The 18,761-nt window shown below is 46.5% G+C and overlaps 1 protein-coding gene across 1 annotated transcript in view; it reads right to left on the bottom strand.

Annotated features, from left to right (window-relative positions):
• The window catches only part of Itpr2 (inositol 1,4,5-trisphosphate receptor type 2), a 391,594-nt gene that overhangs the window by 331,609 nt on the left and 41,224 nt on the right, over positions 1 to 18,761 (bottom strand).

Here is an 18,761-nt window from a genome sequence, read left to right as displayed (position 1 = left end):
GGGGAGCATAATGGAATCCGGAATTACCACTGTGAAACTCACATTACACACAGTGAATATGCACCAGTAAAAACACATAACACACATCACATTTGGAAAGGTTTCACTACCTGTGCTGTTGGTTCCATGCGTGTTCCTTTCCCAGGGACTCTGCTATTGAGGGCCATGCAATATTCATGTAACAGGATGGGTAGGTTCTCGGGATACCAGGGTGCTCTGTCACCCCAGCACCTCAGAAGCGGAGGCGGGAGTTCAAGAGCTCATGGCTAAACTGGACTACAGAGTGAGACCTTGTTTCAAAGCCTTAATACAAAGTGAATTCAAGGCCAGCCTGAGCAACTCAGCATGGCTGTCTCAAAATTAAAGGTGGTGAGGGTTGGGGTGCAGTGTGAGGGGTGGGGCGCGGTGTGAGGGTGAGGGTTGGGGTGCGGTGTGAGGGGTGGGGCGCGGTGTGAGGGTGAGGGGTGGGGCGCGGTGTGAGGGTAGCAACTGCCTCACACACATTCAATCTGTACTTACCCCCCTAAAAAGGAATTTGTAAAAATGAGCTACTTCTCCAAGCAGCAGCCTAAGTGAAACACATTCACTCCTATATCCTCATCTGAGCCAAGAGACAGCGAACGCCCATCGCGGACAGGAGGACAAAGCGTGTTCTGTCCACACACCGAGATCTTATCTGCTGTAGAAGGTGAGGAACTGGTCCATACTTCAGTGAGAATGAGCTGGGAACTGTATTTAAGTCAGTGGTTCTCAACCTTCCTAATGTTGAGACATTTAATACAGTTCCTCACGTTGTGGTGACCCCGAGCATAAAATTATTTTAGTTGCTGCTTCAATGTTGTGATTTTGTTATTGTTATTAATTGTAATGTACATTTTTGGAGATAGAGGTTTTTCAAAGGGGTCACGTCCCATGGGTTAAGCGCTGCTGATTTAAGTGAGAGACGCCCATCACAAGGGCCACATGTACAGTCCCAAGTGTCCCTAAGTGGAATCCACAGATATGGAGGCAGAGGGGCCTGCAGGCTGACCATGTCCTCTGCTAGAGGACAGAGGCACTTAATGCACAAACACACTTCACACAGCTACCTCTCCAGTGACACTTGACAAGTTACTTACTTGTAAGTTTAAAAGTAAGATTTATGGGTGTGGTTGGCTGGAATTTATCGTGTGTGCCTGTTTACACTTGAGCGGACACACATGCGGTGTGGTAAATGTGCACATTTGTGCGTGTTCACGTAGGGCCTGAAGCTGACACTAGTGTTTTTCACAATTGCTCGCTACTTTATTTATTCGGGCAAAGTCTCTGTTGAGCCCTGAGTTTGCCCGTCCAGCTAGCCTAGCTAGCCAGCTTCCCCGGGGATTTCCAGCCTCTACCTCCCAAGTGTTGGAACTGCAAGCAGCTGTCACACATGTCTGTCTGACATTTTACCTGGGTCCTGGGGATATGAACTCAGGTGTCTGCCTTTGTTCCTCAAGCCGTTCCCCCACTGCGTCATCTCCCTGGCCCTCACTGAATTTTAAGAAGAAAAAGAAATTTGATTCTCAGCATTAACATTCTATTGTACTGTGTCTCATCTTCCGGGGAGAGCCAGTAACAGAAGCACAGGCAAGGCTGGTGGGGCCGGTGAGTGGCCAGATCATAGCAGAGAGGTAGCCGTACAGAGGTCCAGCCAGCTTAGGCATCACCAGGGGGTCCCTGGGGACTCCGGATGTCACTCAGAGTGAGACAGAGATGCTGCTGGTGAGCCCCAAATTCTACTCAGCAGGCTCGTTCCACTGACTGCAGAGAGAGGACCATTGAGAGGTTCACGCAAGGGAGGCATCAATCACAGAGCCATATCAGACTTCGGAAACTCTGGGTAGAAGGTATGATGTACATTTTAAAGGGAAAACCTATGGGGGTTTTGTCAATTTTGCATGAGGTGTAAGAGACAGCAGTCAACAGATGAACCAAGATGAAAAGCCGGGCGTGTGCTGGATGGCAGCGCCTCCCGGAGAACACACTGCAAACAGGACACTGTTCTACAAGACAATAACAACGCCTCTGTTCTTCAGGAGAAACACTCTTGGTTGTTGTTATTGTTGAGTGTTGTTGATGAGTACCTTGCTGTTTTAAGGAGGGTATAATGAGCTTTTCAAAATGTGGCTAGGTCTGATATTACACTCCTGTAATTCTGGCACATGGGAGACAAAAGCAGGAGAGTCAAGAGTTCAAGGCCAGCCTCAGCTACTCAGTGAGTGTAAAGCTAACCTGGGCTACATGAGACCCTATCTCCAAAATTGGTAAAAATACAACAGACAAAAATGGGAAATACAGAGGAAAATGTTTCTATTTATAGATTACCTATTTATAGATCATCACAAGTTTATTGTTAAAAGTTAGACCAACTGGGCCGGTGAGATGGCTCGGTGGATAATGGGCTTTTGCCAAGCCTGACAACCTGAGTTTGATCTCTCAGACCGTGGAGTGGAAGGAGAGATCTCTTGAAAACTATCCTCTGACTTCCAGACAGGTGCTGTGGCATGCATATCACACACTCATGCATGCACACACATGCATGCACATGCATGCGCACACATACACACACAAACATTAGTTAAGCTTAACTTTAACTTATGCCAACAGCAATAGATGTAACTTTTTCACAGAAAATGACTTTGCAATAGGGAGACACCCCAGGCAGGGGTAGTGTGTGTGTTCTCCAAGTCACTGACCTATCCTGCCCGGTGGTTAGGAGCAGCCTGCCTGCACCAGCAGGCTCGTTCATGTCATGAGAAGAGAAACCGCAGGCTGCTGTGCCAGGCTGGAGCCCTGGAGCTCCTCTCCTTTTATCCCTGAGCAAACACAGGCAGAAAGCAGCTGTGGCCTCCTGGAGCAGAAGCCTGCTCCGCTGATAGCCGGTGCTCCTAATGGCTAGATGTTACCTTCCCCTTCTGTGTGACTGTGTCCAGACAGAAGATGAAAGCTGCCCTACTTTGGACAGGAAAGTTTATCTGGGGCATTAATCCTGAAGCTGACGGTCCAGTAAACGCTACAGAATTCATTTTCTAGCATCTGAACTGCAAATCCAATGGCCAGCTGGCTAGAAAAATTGCTAGCAAAGGAGCTGACTTCCACTGTTTGAGGAAGGGCTCTTCAGTGCCATCCTGGAAACACGAATTCCTCAATTACAGAAGTCTACAGGGGAATCAAACTGGAATAAAAGCAAAATTTAAGAATATTGGGGATCTGGGAAAGGGACTCGGTGAATAGGAGCCCTTGATGTGCACACATGAAGATCTGAGTTCCAACCCCACCCCCACATAAGAAGCTGGCCATGGCTGCACCTGCCTGTAACCGGCATGGGGAATGAGAAAACTGGGTTCAGAGAGCCGGCTAGGTAACTAACCAAGCTGAACTGGTGGTTAGCTTCCAGTCGGGGAGAGATCTTGTCTCAAGGAGACAATGAGGAGTTAGAGAAAGGCACCCAGTTTCTAGCTCAGGTCTCTGTATGTCCACATACAGACAGGAGCACCCATGCACTCATGTACACACAAGAATACATCATTAGTGAAAGAGAAAGAAACGGTGGAGTGGACTGCTTCCCAGACACAATTGACAGACAGCATGCACAGCTTTCCAGAGCTCCTCACTCACAACCCAAGTCTGAATCCAGGAACCAGACACAAGGGCGGCAAATGTTCAGCAGCTGCCATTTCCATGATGGGCGTGATGACACATGCCTGTGATCCCAGCACCTGGGAAGCTGAGGCAAGAGGATGTCATGAGTTTGAATCCAGCCTGCTCTACAGAGTGAGTTCAAAGTCAGCCTGCAATACAGAGTGAGATACTGTCTCAAGGAAGTTGGAAGAGGGAGAGACAGAGACAGAGAGAGATGGAGATACAGAGAGACAAAGAGAAAGAGACAGAGACAGAGAGAATGGAGAGAGACAGAGAGACAGAGACACAAAGACAGATGGAGAGACAGAGTGAGACAGAGATGGAGAGATGTGGGGAGAGACAGAGATAGAGAGACACAGTGAGACAAAGAGAGACAGAGACAAAGAAAAAAGACATAGAGAGATAGAAACAGAGAATGAGAAAGAATTTCATTCACAAACCTAATTTCTACTCTTCCCTGACTACATGACCACACAGGAACTCCCTTCTCTGTCCCCTGCCATATAAACTACTCATCTACAAATATAAACCATCCTGTGGGTCTTTATTTTCCACATTGATTCTTAGCTCCCTAACGAGATTATGTGCACCCTAAATTCATAAACTGCACATTAAATTTATGAATAACCCCACAGAATCTAAGCAGGGGACTTCAAGTGGATAAAAAGCTCAAAATGTCATGTTCTCACAGCATACACACACACTATATGCATACACACTGCACATATACATTATGAACACACACAAGCACACATACTCTGCACACACAAACACACTGCGTGTGCATGCACACCAACATAACTATGTGCATACATACACATGCACATACAAACACACACTGAGCACACATGCTTGTGTGCATACATTACACACACACACACACACACACACACACACACTGCACCCATGCAAGGGTTGCTCTGCCATGGTTCCAAGAGCTGTTTCTCTGAGGCTGCTTGCACTCTGCATGCAAATGCGGCAGTCTGGAGAATGAGCGCATTCTCTCTCTGAGTCCCACTTTCAGAGAGCAGCAGTGTTCCCTCTGGGGCTCAGGAAGCCCCTGTGCCTGTGCACAGGAAATGAGCTGGGACCACCCTGATAATTTGCCTCCTGGAAGCTGAAAACTGTTTCCTGCATTGCTCTGGGTCCTGGCGTAGTGGGTGCCTACATGGAAACAGCCCTGGCGACTCCTGATGGTCCTTGTTTATGGGGTTATCACCCAGCCAGTTGTGTAGTCCCTAGCTACAAGAGCACCACAGACTTGGTCTGGCAGACTCCCACACTTTGTTACTAAACACATTGGGGTTATTCACAACTAATTTATGCTCCTCAGTCAAATGCATATAAGTGAGAGAAAGGGGGTGTCCATGTGGTGACCCAAAACTGCACTGCTGCATAAATTAGGCTTCTCTCCAAAGAGTTCAAATTTGTGTGTGTGTGCGTGCATGTGTGCATGCTTGCATGTGTGTGTGTGTGTGTGTGTGTGTGTGTGTGTGTGTTGGGGAGCATTACTTTGTTTAGCTTCTTAACTAATTTGACTTAAATTCTCTGAGTAGTTACATGAAAATGGCTATCATACAGGAGACCACTTCCTAAATATAACCCCAGCAGCACAGACACTGAAACAATTAATAAATGGGACCTCCTGAAACTGAAAAGCTTCTGTAAAGCAAAGGACACGGTCAACAAGACAAAACGACAGCCTACAGAATGGGAAAAGATCTTCACAACCCCACATCAAACAGAGGTCTGATCTCCAAAATATACAAAGAACTCAAGAAATTGGTCATCAAAAGAACAAATAATCCAATAAAAAAAGTAGAGTACAGACCTAAACAGAGAACTCTCAACAGAAGAATCTAAAATGACTGAAAGACACTTAAGGAAATGTTCAACATCCTTAGTCATCAGAGAAATGCAAATCAAAACAACTCTGAGATTCCATCTTATACCTGTAAGAATGGCCAAGATCAAAAACACTGATGACAACTTATGCTGGAGAGGTTGTGGGGTAAAGGGAACACTTCTGCATTGCTGGTGGGAATGCAAGCTGGCACAACCCCTTTGAATGTCAGTGTGGCAATTTCTCAAAATATTAGGAAATAACCTTCCTCAAGACCCAGTAATACCACTTTTGGGTATATATCCTAAGGATGCTCAATCGTGCCACAAGGACATGTGCTCAACTATGTTCATAGCAGGATTGTTTATCATAACCAGAACCTGGAAACAATCTAAAAGCCCCTCAACTGAAGAATAGATAAGGAAAATGTGGTACATTTACACAATGTGAATTACACAGCAGAAAAAAATAATGACATCATGAATTTTGCAGGCAAATGGATGGAGCTAGGAAGCATCATTTTGAGGGAGGTAACCCAGACACAGAAAGACAATTATCACATGTACTCACTCATAAGTGGTTTTTAAACATAAAGCAAAGAAAACCAGCCCACAATTCACTATCCCAGAGAACTTAGACAACAATGAGGACACTAAGAGAGACTTACATAGATCTAATCTACATGGGAAGTAGAAAAAGACAAGATCTCTTGAGTAAATTGGGAGCATGGGGACCTTGGGAGAGAGTTGAAGGGGAGGGGAGAGGCAGGGAGGGGAGCAGAGCTCAATAAAAAGCAATAAAATTTTTTTAAAAGATAGACAACATATGAATAAAACCACAAATCACATAAAAAAAAGAAAATGACTATCATAATGAGCAAAAGATGCCTCCAGATTCTTTTTCAAATCCACAGAAACACACCTTGCTAAATATCCAGGTAAATCAGCGCAGCAATTGGCAGTTAGGGACAAACTGTCTGAGGAATGACCTTAAGCACCACACAGGGGCACATGGCTTTATCTGAGGCTCTCAATTATACACAAAATCAGGCATTTAAAATTACAAAAAAGTAGTTTGTTAATTTTTCCTGCTTGCTTACTTCCCCACAATTCTTATTACTCTTCTCCCCTGCCTCTCAGTCCCTCCCTCTTCCTCCTCCTCCTCCTCCCCTCTTCTTGCTTTAACAGTCTATTACACTGCTACCTGTCCAGAGTTCTGCATATACCATAAGCACTTAAGACTTTGCTTTCCATCAACAGATGTGACCTGATGTGACTATGACCCCTGAGATTCTTGGTTCCTCACTGGAGAAATTACTCATTTTCCAACCAGGTCTCAATGTCAAAGAACCACATAATCTAACCACACTCCTAGACTTCAGAAATGATGTGGGAGGGTCTTCTGTTTGAGTTAACTTCATTGGTTAATGAAGAAACTGCCTGGCCCATTTGATTGGCCAGCCCTTAGGTGGGCTGAGTAGACAGAACAGAATGCTGGGAAGGGAAGTTAATAAATCACCATGCCTCTGCTCTCTGAGCCAGACTGCCGTGCCTCTCCTCAGGGAGAGAGACGCGATGAAGCTCCAGCCCAAGATGGACATATGCTAGAATCTTCCCGGTAAGGCACCACTTCGTGGTGCTACACAGATTATTAGATATGGGTTAATCAAATGTGAGTAAGAGGCTGGAACTAATGGGCCAGGTAGTTTTTTATTAACCAATAAAATCAACTCCATGGCAACAGAATCACATGGGCACACCGCCATGCCTGGCTTTTTGACATGGCATCTAGGGATTGAACTCAGTCCCTCACGCTCACACAGCAGGCCTCTACCCCTGCACCAGCCCCCTAGCCCCTCTCTTAAATGTTCATGGGTTGCTATCTGTGCTCTGCAGTGGAAGTGCAGTCCAAAAGGATACTACAAGTGAACTTAGAATTCGTAGCATTGACGTTAACTGTTCAGGGGAGAGGTCAACATGGACTGTAATCCAAGGCCACAGTCACTTGGATGAACATATTATCCATAAAGCACTAGGCCTTAGAGTCTAGGGAAAGCCAGGGCTCATTTCATGATGTTAGACGACAGGAACTGCTGAGAAGAAACCAAACGTGTTGTCTTTTCAGTTCAGACTCTGCTAATGAGTTCTAATAGCTGTTTTTATTTCTGAGATAGCAGAGGAACACTGAGACACTAATACAGCATCTGTCCCATTCCTCATTCTTTTTCTTCAGCGATGGGAACTGAACCCAGGACCTTGTGCATGTCGAGCAAATGCTCTAGCACTGAGCTACAAGTGCAGCCTCAGATCTGCTGGTGAATTCTGAGAGCAGGAACTCCTCCTTTCCCTGGGTTAGAGCATTCAGGTACAGGCAGCACAATCAAACAGCACATTGACATTAGAAATCAAAGCATGGGCCACACAACCAAATTGTATATTCATGTTACAAATCAAAGTCTTTCAGTCTCAAAAAATACTAGGACTAACATCTATTAGTTTGGGTGGTTTTTTTTTTTTAATGCTAGCAATTCTGGCTAACATGAAAGTAGTACTAAAACCAAACACCTACCAGGTATTATATATATGAATAATCCTAGCACTCAGAAGGCTGATGCAGGAGGATCCTCACTTTGAGGTTAGCAACACTGTGAGGCCATCTCAAAAGACAAAACAGATACAAGAGGGGCTGAATACAAGCAAAGTACAATATCCATCCATAAAACTGTCCTAATAAAACCCATGTTGTGTGCTAAATAAAAATTAATTTAAAAGGAGAAGAACCCAAACGACAGTCAGTTAGATGGTACAGCGGGCAAAGGGGCTCACAGTGTGTGCCTGATGGTGTGAATTTGATCCCAGAGCCAACAGGGTGGAAGGTGAGAATCAACACACATGCCCACAGAGTAGCACACGTGTGCCCCACACATATCAAGCATACACAATGCTAAATATTTTTAGAAAAAAATATCAAAGGCATTAATGCTCTATTTTTAATTACAGCCTTGCCTTCTATGACTTCATAAGGAAAAGAGTAATTTTAAATTATCTGCTTCAGGATGATGTCATGATTTGTGGGTCACATGGAATTTTCCCAGCATGGCCGCAAGGACCTTTACAGCTGCTATTTGGTATTAACTTGGTGGACAGCGGGATGCAGAATGGAGAAAAACCGAATCCACAACATGAGGAACAACGTGTTCCTTACGTGTTTTTACACAAGCCATCAAGAGAACAAGAAATGACCCCCCTCTTTCTCTCTCTCTCTCTTATAGTTGTTCTCAAACTGTGGGTCACAACCCCTTTGGCAAACTTCTATCTCCAAAAAAGCATTTACACTATGATTCATAATAATAGAAAAATTACAGTTATAAAGTGGCAATGAAAATAATTTTTGGTTGTGGTCCCTGCAACACGAGGAGCTGTGTTAGCGGGTCACAGTATTAGGAAGGCAGAGAACACGGCCCTTAGCCTTGGAAAGAGCAAGGCCTGTTTCTAACTACTGCTGCGAACACTGGGTGGGGTTCCATGTGGCAGACCAACCCAAATCAAGAGAAGATTTTCCCAGCTCAGGAAAAAAATTCATCATGAGGTTGAGCTTCAGGTCAGAGACCTAGGTTTCCAAGTTCAATGTTCAGCACAGTCCTGACTTTAACTCTTGCGTCTGGACAGACAGTGGCTCTGACTATCGGATCCAACTGCCCAGGCCTCATCTAAAAAATGGCAACTGTCTCTCTGGATGGCAGAGCTGCAAATCTCTCTGAGCCATACTCATCAGCCCTCCCTTCCCACCATTTCCTTACAGTTAATATGCTCCATTACTATGTCGTCTGCAGACGGTCAGTCACTCTAGGACATGAGGGTTGAGGAGGGAGCCACCACACCAAGAGCCCCTCTCACAGGGGCCCATGCTACCTGGTAGTCTTATGAAGTCTTTATTGGTTTAGTCCTTTGTTTCCAAAACTACATCCTTGACAACACAAAAGAACCACCCCAACTACAATGTGACCACAAAGACGGGATTATTCCAGGGGAGACGGGACAATCACAACCAGTGAACTTAACTAGATCCTCTGTCTACAAGGGAGAGTTCAGAAGAAAGTCAGCAGAAACCGGGCAGCCAACAAAGTCCCAGAGCAGAAGAGCAGAAAGAAGACTCCAGAAATGAACAGGAGAGAGGTTGGGGAAAATAGAAAGCAACTCATAAATGAAGGGGAACTAGCCAACAAACAGCCATTATACCAAAAACTTTAAGCATCTCGTTGAATTTAATCTCCAAAGCAATTCAAAGCACACATAATTACCCTTGCTTTAGAAGACAGTTAGATGAAGCTATCTGCCCATGATCAGGCAGTAAGCTAACAGTTGAGTCATAATGATGGCAAACACCAGGACAGAAGGCTCCACAAAAGGTGTGTGCTTTCTGGGGTAGTGTGACAGAAAATATAGAAAAAAGATTTATGCTGCTTACTTCTCTATTCTTAATTCTTTGGGTTATACTGCCAATATACACCATTCAGTAGTATGAATACATGTCCAGAACACAGATGTGATCCTCTGTGCCCCCGGCTGTGTCATGCCATCATCTGGGAATGCCATCTTAATCACGGCTGTCATGACAACCTTCAAGAATCCCGCAACAAGACCACACCTGTGGATTGTGGATGCTTCCTCATGGACTGGACGTTCACTGAGCCTCCGCTGAGACTCCAGCGCTCTCTGCTACCCCATCACTGTGTGTACCTCTGCCTCTGTGGCATGGGTGTCGGGAGGTGCTAGCGGGCAGCGGGTAACTTTACAGGGTGGGCAGCATCTATGCAGATGCAGCCATGGAGAACTCACCACCCACGCCAGAGTGGAGCTCTGTGGTGGTGCGGATGGTCGGGGGTCACTCGTGCTCCTCAAAGAAAGCCAGCTGAACTCATTGGTTAGCCACACTGGGCTTGGGTGGGACCATTTCCTTGTCCAAAACCCAGATATGAAATTATCAGAACCACATGGAGAATTCCTCTCAATTACAGAGCTGTGTGTCTAGCTGAGGGGTCTATGCATATGTAGTAGTAATAATTTGCTCTATGGGTAAGAGGTTACTTTTGGGGGGAAGGAAAGCAAGGTCTTATTAAGAAGTAGAATAACAGCTCGTTGCAATACAGGAGAGGCCCAGTGGGTTGCCCCAGACTCCTTTAAGAAAAACAGGAGCCATGGAGATGGCTCAGTGGGTAAAGACATTGGCTAAGAAGGCTGAAGAGCTGAGTTCAGTTCGTGCCCCCCACCATGGTAGAAGAACGCCGACTCTCAGAAATGTCCTCTGATGACCACACGTGTCATGGCGTGTGCAAGCACAAGGACAGAATAAATAAAAGTAACAGATTTCGTTTAGCATTTTCAAATTTCATAGTACTCATCTAAAAATCTCATAGGCCAGGTGTGGTGGTGCACACTTTAATCCCAGCACCGGGGAGACAGAGACAGGTGGATCTCTGTGAGTTCAAGTACAGCTTAGTCTTCATAGAAAGCTCCAGGCCAGCCAGAAGAACATAAGGAGACTCTACCTCTAAAATTAATAAGTAAAAATGTAAAACTCGTCTTAATTTTAAGAGCCCTGTCAGTTAACAAATCATCACAAAGCTTGAGGCCCTGGGTCATCTTGACGGCGTCCTCTCGGTTTGGATAACGGTTAGCTAGTTCTCTTCATGTCACCCAAGTCCTCAAATCACACAGGAACATGTGTGCTCAGCCCAACTGTTCCTCCTCCTCTGCCTATCTGATAAGATTCACCGGAGAAGCACCTGGTGTTGTGATAACACCGTAGGCAGAGTCCTTACGGAAACACAGAAACACCCGCTGTGGGATGTAAGGAGATGCCAAAACAAGAGTGGGTGGCTGGCCGCTCAGACCAGCTAAGGCGGCCTGGAAGCTCAGCCGCAGTTCTGAGAGGTTTGGGAGAAATTGCTTCTATTCCCTGTAAGTCCAGGGATAGTAATATTCACTAAAATATGATTTAAAAGAAAAGCACCCAAATTAAAAACCCCGAGTGAGCTCCTCTCTCTGGTCTCCTTGTTTGGTCTCTCCCCAACTCTGCCCCCACTTTCTCACATACCACCCCCCGTTTAATCTTCTTCCTGCCTTCACTGAACAACAAGTATGTTGATATTTAATAGGAACTGGTGTCATAAGCACCTGTGAGGCTAAGGCAGGCAGATCTCTGTGAGTTCAAGACCAGCTTGGTCTACAGAGGAAAGAAGAAAGGAGAGACGGACAGAGGGAGGGTGAGGGGAGGTGGGAAAGGGGAAGGAAGGAGGGAGGGAAGAAGAGAGCGAGGGAGGACGTCTCAAGTCCTCACAGACTGGGCCCTGGAAGGAGGCGCCCAGGCAGAGCAGAGCAGAGCAGCAGGCCTAGAGGTCTCCTCTGAAGTGTTTTCACCTGCAGCAGCCTGCACGCCCATCCCTCATGGTCCCTGCTCCCTCAATAGAGCTCGGTACTAAACTAACAAAGGCATTTCTATGCTCTCCTTAGTTCAAATAAAATTAGCATTTCCTGTCCTGTAAGAGGCCCGAGGCAACCTGTAAAAATGGTTCACTGTTCTCTTGACCAAGCAAATCAATACAGTCAAATGTCCTTGCTAAGAACACCCGTGAAGCTCTCCAGGCCATCAGACATAGCTGAAAGATGTCACTGTAGGGAAGTACCAAGTGCAGCTGTGGCAGTGTGAAGGGAGAGTCGGGGGTGTGCACCCCAAAGGTAAAGTCAGTGGTGTGTGTACCCCAAGAGCTGGGAGGGTGCCCTAAAATAGTGCAGGGTAACGCTGAACCTTGAGACTACATTCTCTGATCACCCAGGTTAACAAGGCTTCCAGGGTGCAACCCTCAACCTGCAGAGCTCAGGGTCAAGTCAGCCCATGCAACACAGAGTCTTGTGGAAAAGGAATAAATTGTTCCTAAGCCAGAAGAGGGGCTACGCAGAACAGAGACCCCAGAGGAAATAAAACCTCACCGCACAGGCATGCAGGGAGCATAAAATCGTGCCTCTGCCCTTATCTTCTTCCTGGTGCCGATAGTAACATGACTGCATAGTAAAAGCTTAAATAGGCTTTACAACAGCTGTTTTTGTTGCCTTGGTGAAGAATACAAACTGGCAGGGGTCTCCTCCAAGACTGAGGTCCGGACAAGTGTGAATCCTCCTGACGATTCACGATAGGAGGTCCATCTGCCTCCAACCAACCCCAATGTCCATCAAAGTGAAGACGCAGGAAAAGGGATCAATAAAAGCTACAGAAAAAAGAAATCCACTTCTGGACAGATGAAGCTGACTGGGCCATATCCATTACATTAACTATCTTGAGGTGAAAATGTCTGAGAAACACCAGAGTTTGTCCCTTCACATTTGTCTCGCAAGGATCTAATTTATGCACCAGATTCAAATAAGTCCTGTGTTTCCCTTTTTCCATGTAAATTAGCCCAGGGTGGCAAGGCGGGAGGGGGGGGGGTTTCCTCACAAAAAGGCTCCCTTTCAAAGGAAGGCAAAGAGCTATTTGTAACTGTTGCCCTTCCCTCCACAGCTGCTATTTAAATACTGAGGCAAGATTCTATTGTAAAACTGTATCTTACCTAAGAAAATTAAAAGTGGTTTCCCAAACAACAGGCAAATCTAGACAAATGAAACCAGACAGACTGACACTGTGAGCTGGTACCCACAAGCTAGTAGGTGACAGCATTCCTTCAAAGGCTGAAGAGCACCTAGAGGTCTGGGAACCATGGAGGATGCATAAAGACACCAAAAGAGGAGTTTTGGGCAGGGCAAGGTGTGTAACCTTCGGGCAATAACTCTCAATAAATCCAAGCAAAGTCTGAGCAAAAGAAGGCAAACACTGTAGCAACTGAGAAAACCTAATGCGATTCCGCGTAAGTGATACAGATAAAGTCGTGCTCCGCATTTCAGGAAGTGTGTCAGGGCTCAGATAACGACACCCCCAGATGTGGTGAGGTGGTGTGCTGAGCTGGAGCCGGAGACTACAGTCTCCAGCCTTCCCCTTGCCTTGGTCTCTCAATCCTCCTCGATTCCTTCTCTTCCTCAGCACAGGGAGAGGCTTCTAATGCAGCCCCCCAGTGACAGAAGAGAGGATAGGGGATGAGAACCACCTTCAGTCCTTTGGCTGGAATTTGATTGCCCAAGAAAAATCAAACTTGGTCACAGAGCAAGAAAATGAAAGCTAAACCCTATACCAGAACCCAGAGGAACACTGCATGGGCTTCATTTCCTCTGAGAATCACACGCTCTCCCAAAACTGCCTACATCCCCTGTCTTCCTCTGCTCTATGAAGAGGATGTTGAAGTGTCTTTTTTTCCCAACCACCAGACAAAGCGATGTCATGCAGTTCCTGAAGACACTGTATGAACAGTAAAGAATAAGACCCAGGAAGCCAATAATGTCCTAGAATCGTTATGAATATAGTTAGATCTTGTACACCCTCCTCTCAAATGACCAGGGGAGCCACAAGGACACCCAGTGCACGACTCCTCCTGTCGCCTAGTTCATGTCACGGCCTGCTGCTTGGCTGCAGGGCATCTGCAGCGAATTCTCTTGATCGATTGCCAGTGCCTCCTCCACTTTCTGAGCACCGGAGGCTTGATCAGGGAAGCCAGCATTTCTAGGCTGCATGGATCCTGGGATAGTTGACAAGCTTCCTGAGAAGGGCAAAGGGGCAGGCGGGAGATCAGGGAAAGCCTCCTAGGCACAGCTACCCACCTCCACGGAGGGTGAAAGGAAGAAGCCATCTTCCTCTGATGGCTCAGTACCTACAAGGCAGTAACTGAGTAGAGAGTTGCCTTTATTCGCTTCTTGAAACAAGGATTCTCTGTGTGGTCCTGGATGTCCTGGAACTCACTCTGCACACCAAGCTGACCTTGAACACAGAGATCCATCTGCTTCTGCTTTCCGAGTGCTGTAATTAAAGGTGTGTGCCACCACAGCCTGGTGGCACCTTTAACATTGGACAAATACACAAAGACAAAACTGTGGCTGGGAATAGGAGTCAGGGGCTGGGTGACGGTTTGGATAGTTCAAACCTGACCTTACAGGAATAGGAGTCAGGGGCTGGGTGATGGTTTGGATAGTTCAAACCTGACCTTATAGGAATAGGAGTCAGGGGCTGGGTGACGGTTTGGATAGTTCAAACCTGACCTTACAGGAATAGGAGTCAGGGGCTGGGTGACGGTTTGGATAGTTCAAACCTGACCTTATAGGAATAGGAGTCAGGGGCTGGGTGACGGTTTGGATAGTTCAAACCTGACCTTACATGAATAGGAGGAGTTAGGGTCTGGGTAATGGTTTGGATAGTTCAAATCTGACCTTACAGGAATAGGAGTTAGGGGCTGGGTGATGGTTTGGATAGTTCAAACCTGACCTTACAGGAATAGGAGTTAGGGTCTGGGTAATGGTTTGTATAGTTCAAACTTGACCTTACAGGAATAGGAGTTAGGGTCTGGGTGACGGTTTGGATAGTTCAAACCTGACCTTACAGGAATAGGAGTTAGGGTCTGGGTGACGGTTTGGATAGTTCAAACCTGACCTTACAGGAATAGGAGTTAGGGTCTGGGTGATGTTTTGGATAGTTCAAACCTGACCTTACAGGCATAAGAACCTGAGTTCAGATTCTCAGCACACGCATACAATCCCAGGACTGGGAGAGCAGAGACAGAAGGATTCCTGGGGCTCATTGGACGGCCAGCCTGGCTGAACGGCAAGCTCCAGGTTCAATAGAGGCATTTGCTGCCCCAATGTACAAGCCTAATGACCTAAGTTAGATCCCCAGAAGCTGCACACAGATGAAGGAGAAAAACAACTTTACAGAGTTGTCCTCTGACCTCCACACACATGCCACAGTGTACCCACATGCATGTGTAGTGTGTGGTGTGTGTGTATGTGTGTATATGTATGTGCACAAATAAATGATAAGTAAAATTCAACTTAAATTAGTTTAAATATAAGGTGGAGAGTGATGGAAGAAGATACTCATTGTTGGCCTCTGGCCATGCACCCACTATATACACACATACTTAGGAATACACACCCATGCACACATTATATAAAGACATACCTAGAAATGCACATCCATGCACACATTATATACAGACATACCTAGGAATACATACACATGCACACACTATATACAGACATACCTAGGAATACACACCAATATACACACTATATGCAGACACACCTACAAATGCACACCTATACACACACTATATACAGACACACCTAGGAATACACACCCATGCACGCACTATATACACACACACCTAGGAATACATACACATGCTCACACTATACAATACAATCTCATACACAACAATAGAGTTAACAGTAGAAACTAAAAGCCTTTTTGTTACTGTTTTACACTAAACATCATCTCCAGTCCGCTGCTGTTGTATCTAAGGTTTCACACACTGGGCCACCATGACAGCTAGTTTTGTTAGTTTTTCAATGTGACTTTTGAAAAACTGGATTTTTTTTCTACAACCACACTTCATAATCTAGACGCACAACCAACTCTCTTTAACAACTTCACTTCCAAAATTTTCCACATCTGGGTATTTAATTATGCAGATACAATCAGTTCAAGATGCTTAACCAGGAGGTTTCTTCTAAGCAGAAGGCTGCCCAGACTTCATGAAGGACACCTACAAAAAGCAGGACAGCAGTCCACAGCCACATCACTAAACACCACAACGACTCAAACGCTACCCCAAGATGCCCGTGCTCAGCCCTCTGTGATTCCAGGTCAGGACATTCTCCAGGTCAGCTTCTCTTCTTCCAGTGTCCGCTGCTCTTGGGTCTGTGCAAACAGAAGTGTAACCACCTCCCGTGGTGTGCAGCCAGCTGAGACTGGATCTCAGTGGCCCAGAGCGGCTTTGTGAGATTATTATGCACCTTATTCTTTGGAAGACAGCTTCCAAACCACTTCCAAGCATTTGTAAAACAAACATCACCACCCGCCAGCAGGGTTTGCTTTCTTCTGAAAGAGCTGTATTTACCAGGAAAACCACAGACTCTAAACAAAAGCGCCAGATCAGAGGAGACCTTGAAACCGCTGGGTCACCAAGTCAACACCTAAGGAGGAAGGCAGTCCATCAACTCGGGTCTAGAATGCACTGGAATACACAAGTTGGAAATCAGTCTTCAATCTAAAATATCTTACTAACTCGAAAAAATGTTAAGGATTATGCAGTTTCAAAGAGATGCATGGGACTTCTATATACAAAACAGGACTTTTGATCTTTTTAACACTCAAGAGAGAGAGACCTGAGGTACAGCTACCTCAAGACGTAGGAGCACCAGCCTAGCCCGTGCATATTTCCACTTAAAATAGCACTTTGTTGGGGGTGGGGTGTCCAAGAGGCTCCCCAACAACACTGGCTATTGTCAGTGCTCCTGGCTTCCTCCCAGATTTTGAAGAGAAGACCCTATTGCTAAAGACACCACAGCACACAGAATTTAGGAGAATCCAACTGAACTGACCCGGAAGCCTCCTCCTTGAGAACTAGCTCTCATGGTTGGGCAAACTGCTAAGGGAGAAAAAGAATCAATAATCTTACCTGTAATGATCTGTCTGTCCCTTTAAGAGACAAGACATGCCCACTTTCTCCCCATCCACTGAGGCAAGCTGATCCAGCCTGAGTCCTTCCTTTCTATCTCTCTCTCTCTCCAAAAGGCAGCTTATGTCTCTCCCTTCTCCCCACTTCTCCCCTTCCCCCTTCTCTCTCTCTCTCTCTCTCTCTCTCTCTCTCTCTCTCTCTCTCTCTCTCTCTCTCTCTCTCCTCCTTCCCCCTCTCCCCTTCCCTTCCATACTCACTAAATAAATATCCAACTTCACTGTGCATGGAGTGCCTATCCATCTTGGTCTCTCACCTGCCACACAGCTTCCTGCCTGGGACCCGGCTGCCTCTGCAGCTTGCCATGGTCTCGGGACCCATTGCCTGCTGCTGCAGCATTTCATTTAGACCGTTACATTGGTGCTGTGACTCGAATCCACCACCGAGGCAGGCGGAGTTTTCTTCCTGCCTCCAGCCTGAGTCCTTCTTTTTCCATTTCTCTCTTGAAGAGGTAGCTTCTGTCTCTCCCTTCTCCCCACTTCTTCCCTTCCCCCTCTCTGTCTTTCTTTCTCTCTATCTTTCTACCTCTCTCTCTGTTCTTCCACCTTCTCCCCTTCCCTTCCATAACCCACTAAATAAATATCCAATTTCACTCTGCATAGTATGCCACCTATCCATGTCTCTGTTTCTCATCCAATGCATGACTCCCTGCCCAAGATCAGCCTTTGGAGACCTGTAGTGTGGTCTTGTGGAATGTTTATCTCAGTCTCTCACCCACCATGTGGCTCCCTGCCTGGGGTCCAGCTGTCTTTGTGGCCTGCCATGGTCTTGGGACCCGCTTCCCGCTGCCTTCCGCAGCTGGCTTGGGGACCTGAGGCGTGGTCTCGTGGCCCTCTGTCTACTGCCACCACTCAGGGACCTGCGGCGTTTCTGCCACTGCACCCCTCGGGGAACCTGCAGCATTTTATTTAAACCCTAACACTACCTAGCTGCAGAGCCTACAAACCACACTGGCCACTGTCCTGGTAAGCACTCCCCAGTGGTACAGTGGCATTGTTATCTTTGGGGTAATTAACACCTGTCAAGTTTGACTTTAGTCCTGTTCTACGAGAGGGAATTCAGGTTTGGTACTCTAAACCTAGCCAATAACCAAAGGCTAGAGAGATCAGAAACCCTAGAGGAAAGCCTACTACCACCATGCAATCTCTGTGTTCTGAATACTTATCCTTAAACTCACAGTTAAGTGTAGCCCACAACAGCTCACACTGTAGAGAAGATGCACAAAACTAACCCCAACTGATACATCTCAAGACAACCACTACAGCTAAGTCCAGGGAAAACAGCAAGAAGCAGAAAGATCACAAGAGCTACAAGACCAGGACACCTGCTGCCAGACAGCAGGGGAGCTGCCCCTGAACTCCCAACAACCGGCCTAAGAACAACTCCAGAGGACGTGTCTGGAAGCCCCAGAAGCTGCGCAAGGGCCAGGCCCCGCCTCCAGGACCTCCAACCGCCAGGTTCCACCCACAGACCCCTCTAACTGCCCCAAATGCTAGACCCTGCCCCACCCTACAGAGTAAAAAGCCCAATCTCTGGACCTGAAAGCCCACCAATCTCCACCCTGGAAAGTCCCACCTCCTTCCCAAGCAACCCTAGATAAGCCCT

Source organism: Arvicola amphibius, chromosome 2 (genome assembly GCF_903992535.2).
Source record: "Arvicola amphibius chromosome 2, mArvAmp1.2, whole genome shotgun sequence".
NCBI classification, from domain to species: Eukaryota; Metazoa; Chordata; class Mammalia; order Rodentia; family Cricetidae; genus Arvicola; species Arvicola amphibius.
Note: the sequence above shows the minus strand (reverse complement) of the source record. Positions and strands in the feature narration are given on the sequence as shown.